The following is an 11,943-nucleotide window of genomic DNA, read 5'->3' as shown; positions in this document are numbered from 1 at the left end:
GGGGGGGGGGGGGGGGGGGGGTCAGCGGGTGGTGTGGGACAGATGGGGAGATACTGTTCCCACTCATGAAAGAGTTGAGAACAAGGGGGCAGAGATTTAAAGTAATTGGCAAAAGAAGTAATTGGGGCAGCATGGTGGCACAGTGGTTAGCACTGCTGCCTCACAGCTCCAGGGTCCCAGGTTCAATTCCGGCCTCAGGTGACTGTGTGGAGTTTGCACTTTCTCCCCGTGTCTGCGTGGGTTTCCTCCGGGTGCTCCAGTTTCTTCCCACAGTCCAAAAATGTGCAGGTTAGGTGGATTGGCCATGCTAAATTGCCCCTTGGTGTCCAAAAGGTTAGGTCGGGTCACTGGGTTACGGGGATAGGGCGGAAGCCTGGGCTTGTGTGGGGTGCTCTTTTCAAGGGCCGGTGCAGACTTGATGGACAATATGGCCTTCTTCTGCACTGTAAATTCTATGATCAGCAATGGCAACATGAAGAAAAACATTTTCAGCCGGTGAGTATAGAATGCGCTGCCTGAGGGTTTGGCGGAGGCAGTTTCAATTGAGGCATTGAAAACGGAATTAGACTGTTATCTGAAAAGGAATAATGTGCAGGGTTAGGGGGAGAAGGAGAGATTGGCACTAATTGCATTGCTCATTTGGAGAGCGGGTGCAGACTTGATGGTCCACCTTCTGTGCTGTAACATTTCTGTGATTCTTTGAAGATGCTGTAATTTAACTCAAATAAAATCTTTTCTTTTAATAAACACCCTTTGTCAATCTGCAAGATCATGAATAATCCAAAGATAGAACAACAGGTAACAGCTGCTTTCATCTCCTCGGTTGATATTATTCAAAAAGGTGTTGCAACACCCGGACCAGAACCTAATTTATATTCCTTTTTAACCTGAGACAAACTCCTCTTAATATCTCCACCTGGACCTCGTTTGCCTTGACCACCTGTGGATTTCTCACTTCCCCAGTTTCTATCCCTCACAGTTCGAAATTAATGTTGAAAACCAAATCTTGATTTATGAACTAATTCAAAATCATCTGCCATTTCTGCGGCCTGTCTAGCAATTTTAACCCGTTGCTCTTCCACATGAGTTCTCACTACTGTGGGAAGTGAATCTTTAAAATCCTCCAAAATAACCGTTTCCTTAAGAGCATCATACGTTTGGTCTATTTTTAATACTCTTATCCACCTATCAAAATTGTTTTGTTTGATGTTTTTCAAATTCTATGTTCAAAGATTGAAACAAAACTAATTTATTATAATACTATTAATTAAATGAAGTTTGCACACTCTTCTGAGCAACAGATAATAATTAAATAATATTGAATCTGTCTAGCAGTACTCAATAATCAAAATATGTCACTAACGACACTATGGTCTAACCTCGTGCTAACTCTATCTACTCTAATCTTCTTCTGATGCTTTCACCATGCTTTCTCCTTATGCTACTCCCAGAATTTCCTCAGGGTCTGACTTAAATACAGAGAAGTGGTAACGCCCTCTAGTGTTTGATTTACACAGAGATGTAATTATTAACCCTTCACTAACCTGACTATATACATATCATTACAACCCCCACAACCCAAAAGATGTGCAGGGTAGATGGAATGACCACACTAAATTGCCGCTTAGTTGGAACAAAAAATAATTGGATACTCACTGTGAAAATCCCCCAGTTGCCACACTTCGGCGCCTGTTCGCGTACACGGAGGGAGAATTCAGAATGTCCAAATTACCTAACAACCACGTCTTTCAGGACTTGTGGGAGGAAACCCACACAGACACAGTTTCTGCACAGACAGTGACACAAGCCAGGAATCAAACCTTCATTATGATCATGGCTGATCATCCAACTCAATAAGCTATTCCTGCCTTCCCCTCATATCCTTTAATCCCTTTCGTCCCAAGAACTATATCTAACTCCTTGAAAACATACAATGCTTTTGACTCAAGTACTTTATGTGGTAGTGAATTCCACGGGCTCACCACTCTCTGGGTGAAGAAACTTTTCCTCATCTCTGTCCTAAATGGTTTACCCCTGGTGCTGGACTCCCCCAACATCAGGAACATGGGTGCTTTAAATTTCTTTTTTTTTAAAAGAATGCCTCTTCGAAATTTGAATTTGTAAATTCTAGATAGTTCAGTTGTTGGCAATTTGGTTGTAAATTGCCTTTGAACTCCAGCTTTCTAAAGTTTTTTCTCCCCCCTTCTAGTTAAAGAATTAGGCTAAGCCTAGCGCACAATGAGGATGCATTCACCCTCCTCGGAGTCTCCTCCCACAGCCCAGCCTCCAACTCCCTACCCAACTCTTCCTCCCACTTGCACTTCACTACCCTATCGGAACTCCCTCCCAATCCATCAGCTCCTTGTACATTTCTGACATTCTACCCTCCCCTACCCCTGTTCTTGACACCACCTTGTTCTGTAGCCCCTAGGGTGGCAGGTGAGGAAAAGACGGTACCTGCTTCCAGACAAAATCCCTCACCAGCAAATACCCATTCCTGGTGTGTAACTCAAACCACTCCACCAACTCCTTCAAGCTCGGAAAGCTGCTCTCAACGAACATATCCCCAAACTGCTCAATCCCTGCCCGTTGCCACCCCTGAAACCCTCATCCAGTACCCCGGAACAAACTGGTATTTCCCACAGATTGGTGCCCAAAACGAGGCCCCCTCCAGCCTCAAGTGCTGCCGCCACTGTCTCCACAGCCTCAGATTCGCCACCACCACCGGGCTTGTGGAGTACCTGGCCAGCGAGAACGGCAAAGTCGCCGTCAACAATGCCCCCAAACTCGTGTCCTTACAAGAGGCTGCCTCCATCCGCTCCCATACCGACCCATCCGCCACTACCCACTTCCTCACCATGGCTATGTTCGTCGCCCAATAGTAGTTCATGAAATTCAGAAGAGCTAACTGGCGTCCCCCCCCCACTTGACCCTGCTCCAGCAGCACCTTCTTCACCCACGGGGCTTTACCCGCCCAAACATACCCAGAAATTGGCGCATTCACCCTCCTGAAAAAAGCCTTAGGAATGAAGATAGGGAGATTCTTCTCCTGGCCCCTCGCTTGAATCGGAAAAAACTCGCTCTTCCCCATATTCAATTTGTATCCTGAGAACCGGCTGAATTCCTTCAAAATACCCATAATCCCCCAATACCTTCCAATGGGTTCAAAATATAAGGCAGCAACTTGTCCGCGTACAGCAAAACCCTATGCTCCACCCACCCCCCGTACTATCCCCTGCCAGTCCCTTGACGCTCTCAGCGCCATTGTCAATGGCTCTATAACAAAGGCAAATGTCAACGGAGAGAGTGGACATCCCTGCCTCGCCCCCCGCTGTACCCTGAAATATTCTGAACTCACCCGCTTCGTTCGCACACTCGCTACCGGCGCCCGGTACAACAGCTGGACCCAATCCACAAACCCCTGCCCAAACCCAAACCGCCTCAGCACCTCCCACAATTAGTCCCACTCCACCGGTTAAAGGCCTTCTCCGCATCCATGGCGACCACCACCTCCACACTTCGTCTCTCCGGGGGCATCCTTATAACATTTAGCAGCCGCCTGATGTTGGCCGACAAATGCCTCCCCTTAACAAACCCCGCCTGGCCCTCCTCTTTCACCCCCGGCACACAGCCCTCAATCCTTGAGACCAAGATCTTGGCCAGTAACTTGGTGTCCATATTTAACAGCCTGTAGGACCCACACTGCTCCGGATACTTGTCCCTCTTTAAAATTAAATAGACCGAGGCCTGCGATAGCGTCGGTTGGAGCGCCCCCTGCTCTTTCGCCTCATTAAATGCCCTTACGGACCTCCGGTTGCGGCTATACGGAGCTAAGCCGCACGATTCGGCAGCTCCCGCGAACACGGACTTTCGGGTTCGATAGAAGAGCCCCAACGGAACTTTTTTTACAGCCAACCCATGGGGAAGAGAGGAGAGAGGTCCCCTACCAACTTGTATGGACCGGACCCGCAGCGAAACGGCCAAAAAAGTGGCATTGGAGCAGCGGGAGAAGAGAGGGAAAACAAGCAAAATGGCGGCGGCCGGGGACAAAGAGGAGATGCAGGAATTCATCAAGCGCCGCTTCGAGGAGCTGCGTAAGAAGATGGTGGCGCCTATGTTGGCAATAATTGAAGGACTTGGGGCAACCCAGAAAGCCCACGAGGTGAAGATCCAGGAGATCCAGGACAAAGTGAGTGAGAATGAGGACGAGCTCTTGGGCCTGGCGGTGAGAGTGGAGCGGCACGAGGCGCTACACAAGACGTGGGCGGGAAGATTCAAAGACCCGGAGAACAGGTCGAGGAGAAATAATCTGAGGATCCTGGGTCTCCCAGAAGGAGTGGAGGGGGACGCCGCCGCGGCATATACGGGCACAATGATCGGGGCGCTGATGGGCGCGGAGGCCCCCCCGAGGTTGCTGGAGCTGGAAGGGGCGCACCGGGTGCTGGCGAGGAAGCCCAAGGCAAATGAGCTGCCAAGGGCGATGGTGGTGAGATTTCACCGGTTTACAGACAGAGAGAGGGTCCTGAAATGGGCCAAGAAGGAGCGGAGCAGCAAGTGGGACAATACAGAGATCAGAATATACCCGGACTGGAGCACGGAGGTCGCTAAGCGGAGAGCGGGTTTCAACTGGGCCAAAGCGGTGCTGCATCGGAAAGGAGTGAAATTTGGAATGTTGCAGCCAGCCCGACTGTGGGTTACACATAATGGCCAACACCACTACTTCGAAACGCCCGAAGAGGCGTGGACCTTTATACTAACTGAAAAGTTGGACTCTAATTGAGGGTTTGTGAGGGTGGGGGGTGTTTGAGGTTGAAGTATGATGGTCGTTGTTTATAGGGGTCAATCACGCGCAGGGAATGTTATATGGGCTGGGGGAGAGAGACAGGAGCTGCGCCAGAGGGGGTGGGGCAGGCTTTGGAAAGCGCGGGGTTCTTTTCCCGCGCGCGGGAAGAAAGGCGGGAAGGGGAACGAAGGAACGTATATTGATGGGGAGACTCCAACACGGGGGGGGGTTAAAGGGATGGCGGGGGAAGCCGGGGTCAGCAGGTGTCAGCTGACTTACGGGAGTGATATGGGGGCAGCAAAAAAGCTAGACAGGGATCTAGCGGGAAGGGGGGGAAAGGGGGGGAAAAGGGTTGCTGCTGCACTGGCCGAAAGGGAATGGGACACAGAAGAGGTGGTCGGGACGGAGGTCCCCTGGCTGGGGGACTGGAGGGTGAGGGAGACGCGGACACGGGATTGGCCCAGAAAAGGAGATGGCTAGTCGGCGGGTGCAGGGGGGGGGGGGGGGGGGGGGTGAGAGCCCCTCCAATCCGGCTGATAACGTGGAACGTGAGGGGCCTGAATGGGCTGGTGAAGAGGGCTCGAGTGTTCGCGCACTTGAAGGGACTGAAGGCAGACGTGGCTATGCTCCAAGAGACACACCTGATGGTGGCGGACCAGGTTAGGTTAAGAAGGGGATGGGTAGGACAGGTATTTCACTCGGAACTGGACGCGAAAGATAGAGGGGTGGCAATTCTGGTGGGAAAGCATGTGTCATTTGAGGCCAAGACTATCGTAGTGGATAACGGTGGGAGATATGTGATGGTGAGTGGTAGGTTGCAAGGGACGTGGGTGGTGTTGGTAAACGTGTACGCCCCGAACTGGGATGATGCTGGATTCATGAAGCGCATGTTGGGGCGCATTCCGGACCTGGAGGTAGGAGGACTGATAATGGGAGGGGACTTCAATACAGTGCTGGATCCAGCACTGGACCGCTCCAGATCAAGGACGGGAAAGAGGCTGGCGGCGGCCAAGGTGCTCAGGGGGTTTATGGATCAGATGGGGGGAGTGGACTCATGGAGGTTTGCAAGACCGCAGGCCAGGGAATTTTCTTTCTTTTCCCACGTGCACAAGGCCTACTCCCGGATAGATTTCTTTGTTCTGGGCAGGGCGCTCATCCCGAGGGTGGAGGGGATGGAGTATTCGGCCATAGCCGTTTCGGACCATGCCCCGCACTGGATGGAAATGGGGCTGGGAGAGGAGAGGGACCAACACCCGCTGTGGCGGCTGGATGTGAGACTGCTGGCAGATGAAGTGGTATGTGGGAAGGTGAGGGGGTGTATCGAAAGGTACTTGGAGGCCAACGACAACGGGGAGGTGCGAGTGGGGGTGGTATGGGAGGCATTGAAGGCGGTGGTCAGGGGAGAGCTAATCTCCATCAGGGCTCACAGGGAGAAGACAGAGGGCATGGAAAGGGAGAGGTTAGTGGGGGAGATTTTGCGAGTGGACAGGAGATACGCAGAGGCCCCGGAGGAAAGATTACTTGGGGAAAGGCGACGGCTCCAGACGGAGTTTGACCTGTTGACCACGGGGAAGGCGGAGGCACAGTGGAGGAAGGCGCAGGGGGCGACCTACGAGTACGGGGAAAAGGCCAGTCGGATGCTGGCACACCAGCTCTGTAAGAGGACGGCAGCGAGGGAAATAGGGGGAATCAAAGATGGAGGGGGAGCCACGGTTCAGAGTGCAACGAAAATAAACAAGGTATTCAAGGCCTTCTATGAAGAGCTGTACAGATCCCAGCCCCCAGGGGGGGAAGAGGGGATGAGCCGATTCCTAGACCAACTGCGGTTCCCGAGGGTGGAGGAGCAAGAGGCGGCTGGTTTGGGGGCACCAATCGGGTTGGAGGAGCTGAGTAAGGGTTTGGGGAGTATGCAGGCGGGGAAGGCCCCGGGGACGGACGGGTTCCCGGTGGAGATCTATAGAAAGTATGTGGACCTGTTGGCCCCGCTACTAGTGAGGACCTTTAACAAGGCAAGAGAGGAGGGAACCCTGCACCCGACAATGTCGGAGGCGACAATTTCCTTGATTCTGAAGCGAGACAAGGACCCACTGCAATGTGGATCGTACAGGCCGATTTCGCTCCTCAATGTGGACGCTAAGTTAATGGCAAAAGTGCTGGCCACGAGGATTGAGGACTGTGTCCCGGGGGTGATTCATGAGGACCAGACGGGATTCGTAAAGGGCAGGCAATTAAATACTAACGTGCGGCGGCTCTTAAACGTGATAATGATGACATCGGAGGAGGGAGAGGCGGAGATAGTGGCAGCTATGGACGCGGAAAAGGCCTTTGACCGAGTAGAGTGGGAGTACCTCTGGGAGGTGTTGCGTAGGTTTGGGTTCGGGGTAGGGTTTATTAGCTGGGTTAAGCTCCTTTACAGCGCCCTGGTGGCGAGTGTGGTGACGAACCAGCGGAGGTCGGAGTACTTTCGGCTGTACCGAGGAACGAGGCAGGGGTGCCCCCTGTCCCCCCTGTTGTTTGCCCTGGCGATCAAACCCTTGGCCATATCACTGAGGCAGTCTAATAAATGGAGGGGGGGTGGTACACGGGGGAGAAGAGCATTGGTTGTCGCTATACGCGGATGACCTGCTGCTGTACGTGGCGGATCCAATGGAGGGGATGGTGGAGGTCATGCAGACTCTGAGGGAGTTTGGGGAGTTCTCGGGCTATAAGCTCAATGTAGGGAAGAGTGAGCTTTTTGTATTACAGGCAGGGGACCAAGAAAGAGGGATAGGGGACCTACCGCTGAGGAGGGCGGTGGGGAGTTTCGGTATCTGGGGATCCAGATAGCCAGGAGTTGGGGGGCCCTACACAAATTGAATCTGACGAGGTTGGTGGACCAAATGGAGGTGGACTTCAAAAGATGGGACATGTTGCTGCTCTCGTTGGCGGGTAGAGTGCAGTCGGTCAAAATGGTGGTCCTTCCGAGGTTTTTGTTTGTGTTTCAGTGCCTTCCCATCGTGATCACCAAGGGCTTTTTCAAGAGAGTAGGTAGGAGTATTATGGGGTTTGTGTGGGCTAATAAGACCCCCGAGGGTAAGGAGAGGGTTCCTGGAACGCAGTCGGGACCGAGGAGGGCTGGCGCTGCCAAACCTAGGGAGCTACTACTGGGCAGCAAATGTGGCGATGATCCGCAAGCGGGTTATGGAGGGAGAGGGGGCGGCATGGAAGAGGATGGAGATGGCGTCCTGTAAAGGAACGAGCTTGGGGGCGTTGGTGACGGCAACGCTGCCGTTCTCGCCATCAGATTATACCACGAGCCCGGTGGTGGCGGCAACGTTAAGGATCTGGGGCCAGTGGAGACGGTGCAGTGGGAGCCTCGGTGTGGTCCCCGATCAGGGGTAACCACCGGTTTGTCCCGGGGAAGATGGACGGGGGGTTCCAGGGCTGGCATCGGGCGGGGATTAGAAGAATGGGGGACCTGTTCATTGACGGGACATTTGCGAGCCTAAGGGCACTGGAGAAGTTTGAGTTACCCCCGGGAAATGCATTTAGATATATGCAGGTGAGGGCTTTTGTGAGGCGACAGGTGAGGGAATTCCCGTTGCTCCCGGCATAAGAAATTCAAGACAGGGTGATCTCGGCTGTATGGGTCGGGGAGGGCAAGGTTTCGGCAATACACCAAGAGATGAAAGAAGAGGGGGAAGCCCTAGCAGAAGAGTTGAAGGGTAAATGGGAGGAGGGGCTGGGGGAGGAGATCGAGGGAGGTTTGTGGGCTGAGGCCCTGGGTAGGGTTAATTCCTCCTGCTCATGTGCCAGGCTCAGCCTGATACAATTTAAGGTGGTTCACAGAGCGCACTTGACGGGGGCGAGGTTGAGTAGGTTCTTTGGGGTAGAGGACAGATGTGGAAGATGTTCAGGGAGTCCCATGTTCACATGTTTTGGTCATGCCCGGCACTGGAGGGGTTCTGGAGAGGACTGGCGGGAGCAATATCTCAGGTGGTGAAAGTCCGGGTCAAGCCAAGCTGGGGGCTAGCAATATTTGGAGCAGTGGACGAGCCGGGAGTGCAGGAGGCGAAAGAGGCCGGCATTCTGGCCTTTGCGTCCCTAGTAGCCCGGCGAAGGATCTTGCTATTGTGGAAGGAGGCGAAGCCCCCTAGCCTGGAGGCCTGGATAAACGACACGGCTGGGTTCATAAAGCTGGAGAGGATTAAGTTTGCCTTGAGAGGGTCTGCGCAGGGCTTCTACAGGTGGTGGCAACCGTTCCCAGACTACCTCGCGGAGCGTTAGAGGAAGGTCGGTCAGCAGCAGCAACCCTGGGGGGGGGGGGGAGGGAGGGGGGAACGAGAGATTGTTTGAGGGGATGGAGGAGCAGGAGATAACACGGAGGGTGGGGGAAACTGGCACATGCGGGCGAGAGCCAGTGTATAAAGCTATGTAAATATACCATTTTGCCATGTATATATCTTGTGGCGATTTTGTGTTATTTTGTTACGGGGGGGGGGGGGGGGTTATTGTTTGTAGGGGGGAAAAATTGTGCTGTTAAAAAACTTTAATAAATATATATTTTTAAAAATTAAATGCCCTTACCAGGTCCCCCGAAAACCTTTTGTAAAATTCCACTGGAAACCCATCCGGGCCGGGGGCCTTCCTCTCCTGCATCACCCCCATACCCTCCACCACCACCACCTCCACCAACCCAATGGGGGCTCCCAGTTCCTCCACCAGGTCCTCCTCCACCCTCGGGAACTCCAACCCCTTCAAAAAACGCCTCATTCCTTCCACCCATGGCTGGGGGTTCCGACTCATACAGTCTCTTTTAAAAATCCCCCAAACACCCCATTCACCCCCATGGGGTCCAAAACCACCTTCCCTCCCCTATCCTTCACCTTCCTGATTTTCCTCGCTGCCTCCTGCTTCCTCAATTTATTTTAAATTTAGAGTACTCAATTATTTTTTTCTAATTAAGGGGCAATTTAGTGTGGCCAATCTACCTAAGCTACACATCTTTGGGTTCTGGGGGTGAAACCCATGCAGACACAGGGAGAATGTGCAAACTCCACACGGACAGTGACCCAGGGCCGCGATCGCACCCGGGTCCTCTGCGCCGTAGGCAACAGTGCTAACCACTGGGCCCTGCTTCCTCAATTGATGTGCCAACATCGTACTCGCCTTTTCCCCATATTCGTATACCGCCCCTTTAGCTCTAAACTGCCCCACCGCCTTACCCATGGATATCAGCCCAAACCCCATCTGTAGTTTCCGCCGCTCCCTCAGCAACCCTGCCTCCGAATACCTGCTATCCACCTGCAAAATCTCATCCATGAATCTCGCCATCTCCGTCTTATCCCAGTGTGCCCGTATCGAAATACACTCCCCCCTTACTACTGCCTTCAGTGCCTCACACAGCATGGCGGCTGAAACCTCACCCATATCATTCAGCTCCACATATCCCCGAATGGCAGCCCTCGCCTGCTACACACCTCCTCATCTGCCAACAGCCCCACTCTAACCTCCACTGTGGGCACTGTGGGCACTGCCCCCCCCTCCCCCCTCCGATTCACCTGCAAGTCCACCCAATATGGCGCATGGTCCGAAACCACAATTGCAGAGTACTCCGAACTGACCGCCCCTGCCAACAACGTCCTATCCAACACAAAATAGTCAATCTGGGAGTACATCCTATGCACGTGGGAGAAAAGCGAGAAATCCCTCGCCCTCGGCTTGCCAGATCTCCACAGATCCACCCCCCCCCCCCCCCCCCCCCCCCCCCCCGCTCCCCGATGCACTCCATAAACCCCCTCAGTTCTCCCGCCACCGCCAATACTCTGACCTCGGACTTGACCGATCCAATTTTGTTTCCAGAACTGTGTTAAAATCCCCCCCCCTCATTATCAACCGCTGCAAGTCCAGGTCCGGGATCTTCCCCAACACCCGCTTCACAAACTCTACATCGTCCCAGTTCAGGGCATGAACATTCACCAATACCACAACATCCACTCCAATTTCCCACTCACCATAACAAACCTCTCCCAAGAGTTTGCCACTATGTTCCCCACTTCAGAAGCTACCGTATATTTATCAAGACCGCCACCTTCCTGCTACTCCCAGAATTCCAATCCTGAGTGAAATACCTGCCCTACCCACCCTTTCCTAAGCCTAGTTTGATGCCCAATCTTCAAGTGCAATTCCTGTAAAAATGTCACGTCCGCCTTTAGGTACCTCAGATGCGCAATGACGTGAGCCCTCTTGACCGGCAGTCCCACGATCCTCGGGTTCTGTCTCCGGGATCGGTTCTCCAAATCCTCCACCATCTCCTGTAGCGCCTCTGAATATCCCGCATCACCCCCATCTCGGCCGACATTGAAGTAGGCTGCTCCTCATGCTCCCCCACCGTCTCATCCACCTTCTGGATCGCCTGGCTCTGATACTCCAACCTCATCTCCACACGGTCGATCCCCGCCTTAATCGGATCCACTGTCTTCGCCAGGTCCTCCACAATCTCCTTTCTCTGCTGGGTGAACTTCTCGTTCAAGAAGTCCACCGCTGCTCCATAGACCACTGAGACGTTAGGGCCGGTCCCTCACCCTCCGCCATCTTCCTCTGTGTCCCAGGTAGTTTGGCACTCCAACACCTCCTTTCACTTAAAACAGCTTCTGGAACACAAATCCATCCACCGGTGGAACACACTCTCCTTCCACCACTCCTGCACCTTTTTCCATCAACAAGTCTGCCCGGTAGCCGGGGAAAAGATCCAAAAACACCGCCACAAGCGGGAGCTACCAAATGTATGACCACTCATACCATGGCCACCACCTTCAGCCAATGACTAGACTGCTGCCTGGTGCTGATCATCAAACAGTGAGGCCCTGCCCCAGAACGGGACCATGCCCACAAGATTACCCTGCCAATTCAGATGGAAGCCCTGCCCTGCCCTCCAAAGCCCTGCCCTGACTCAAACATCCCCACACGAAGCCACACCTCCTCTATGAAGCCCCGCCCTATAATGCACCAACCGTAAACAAAGCCCCACCCCTGTACCAGGTCCCACCCCCATTCCAGCACATGCATGGAGCACCACCCTTCACGAAGCCCCGCCCCTGTGTGAAGCCCCACCCCTCTATGAAGCCTGGCCCCACTATGAGGCCCCGCCCCTCTATGAAAGCCCCGCCCCGGAGGCGGAT

Source organism: Scyliorhinus torazame, chromosome 3, assembly GCF_047496885.1.
Source record: "Scyliorhinus torazame isolate Kashiwa2021f chromosome 3, sScyTor2.1, whole genome shotgun sequence".
NCBI lineage: Eukaryota > Metazoa > Chordata > Chondrichthyes > Carcharhiniformes > Scyliorhinidae > Scyliorhinus > Scyliorhinus torazame.
This window is presented reverse-complemented; position numbering follows the sequence as displayed.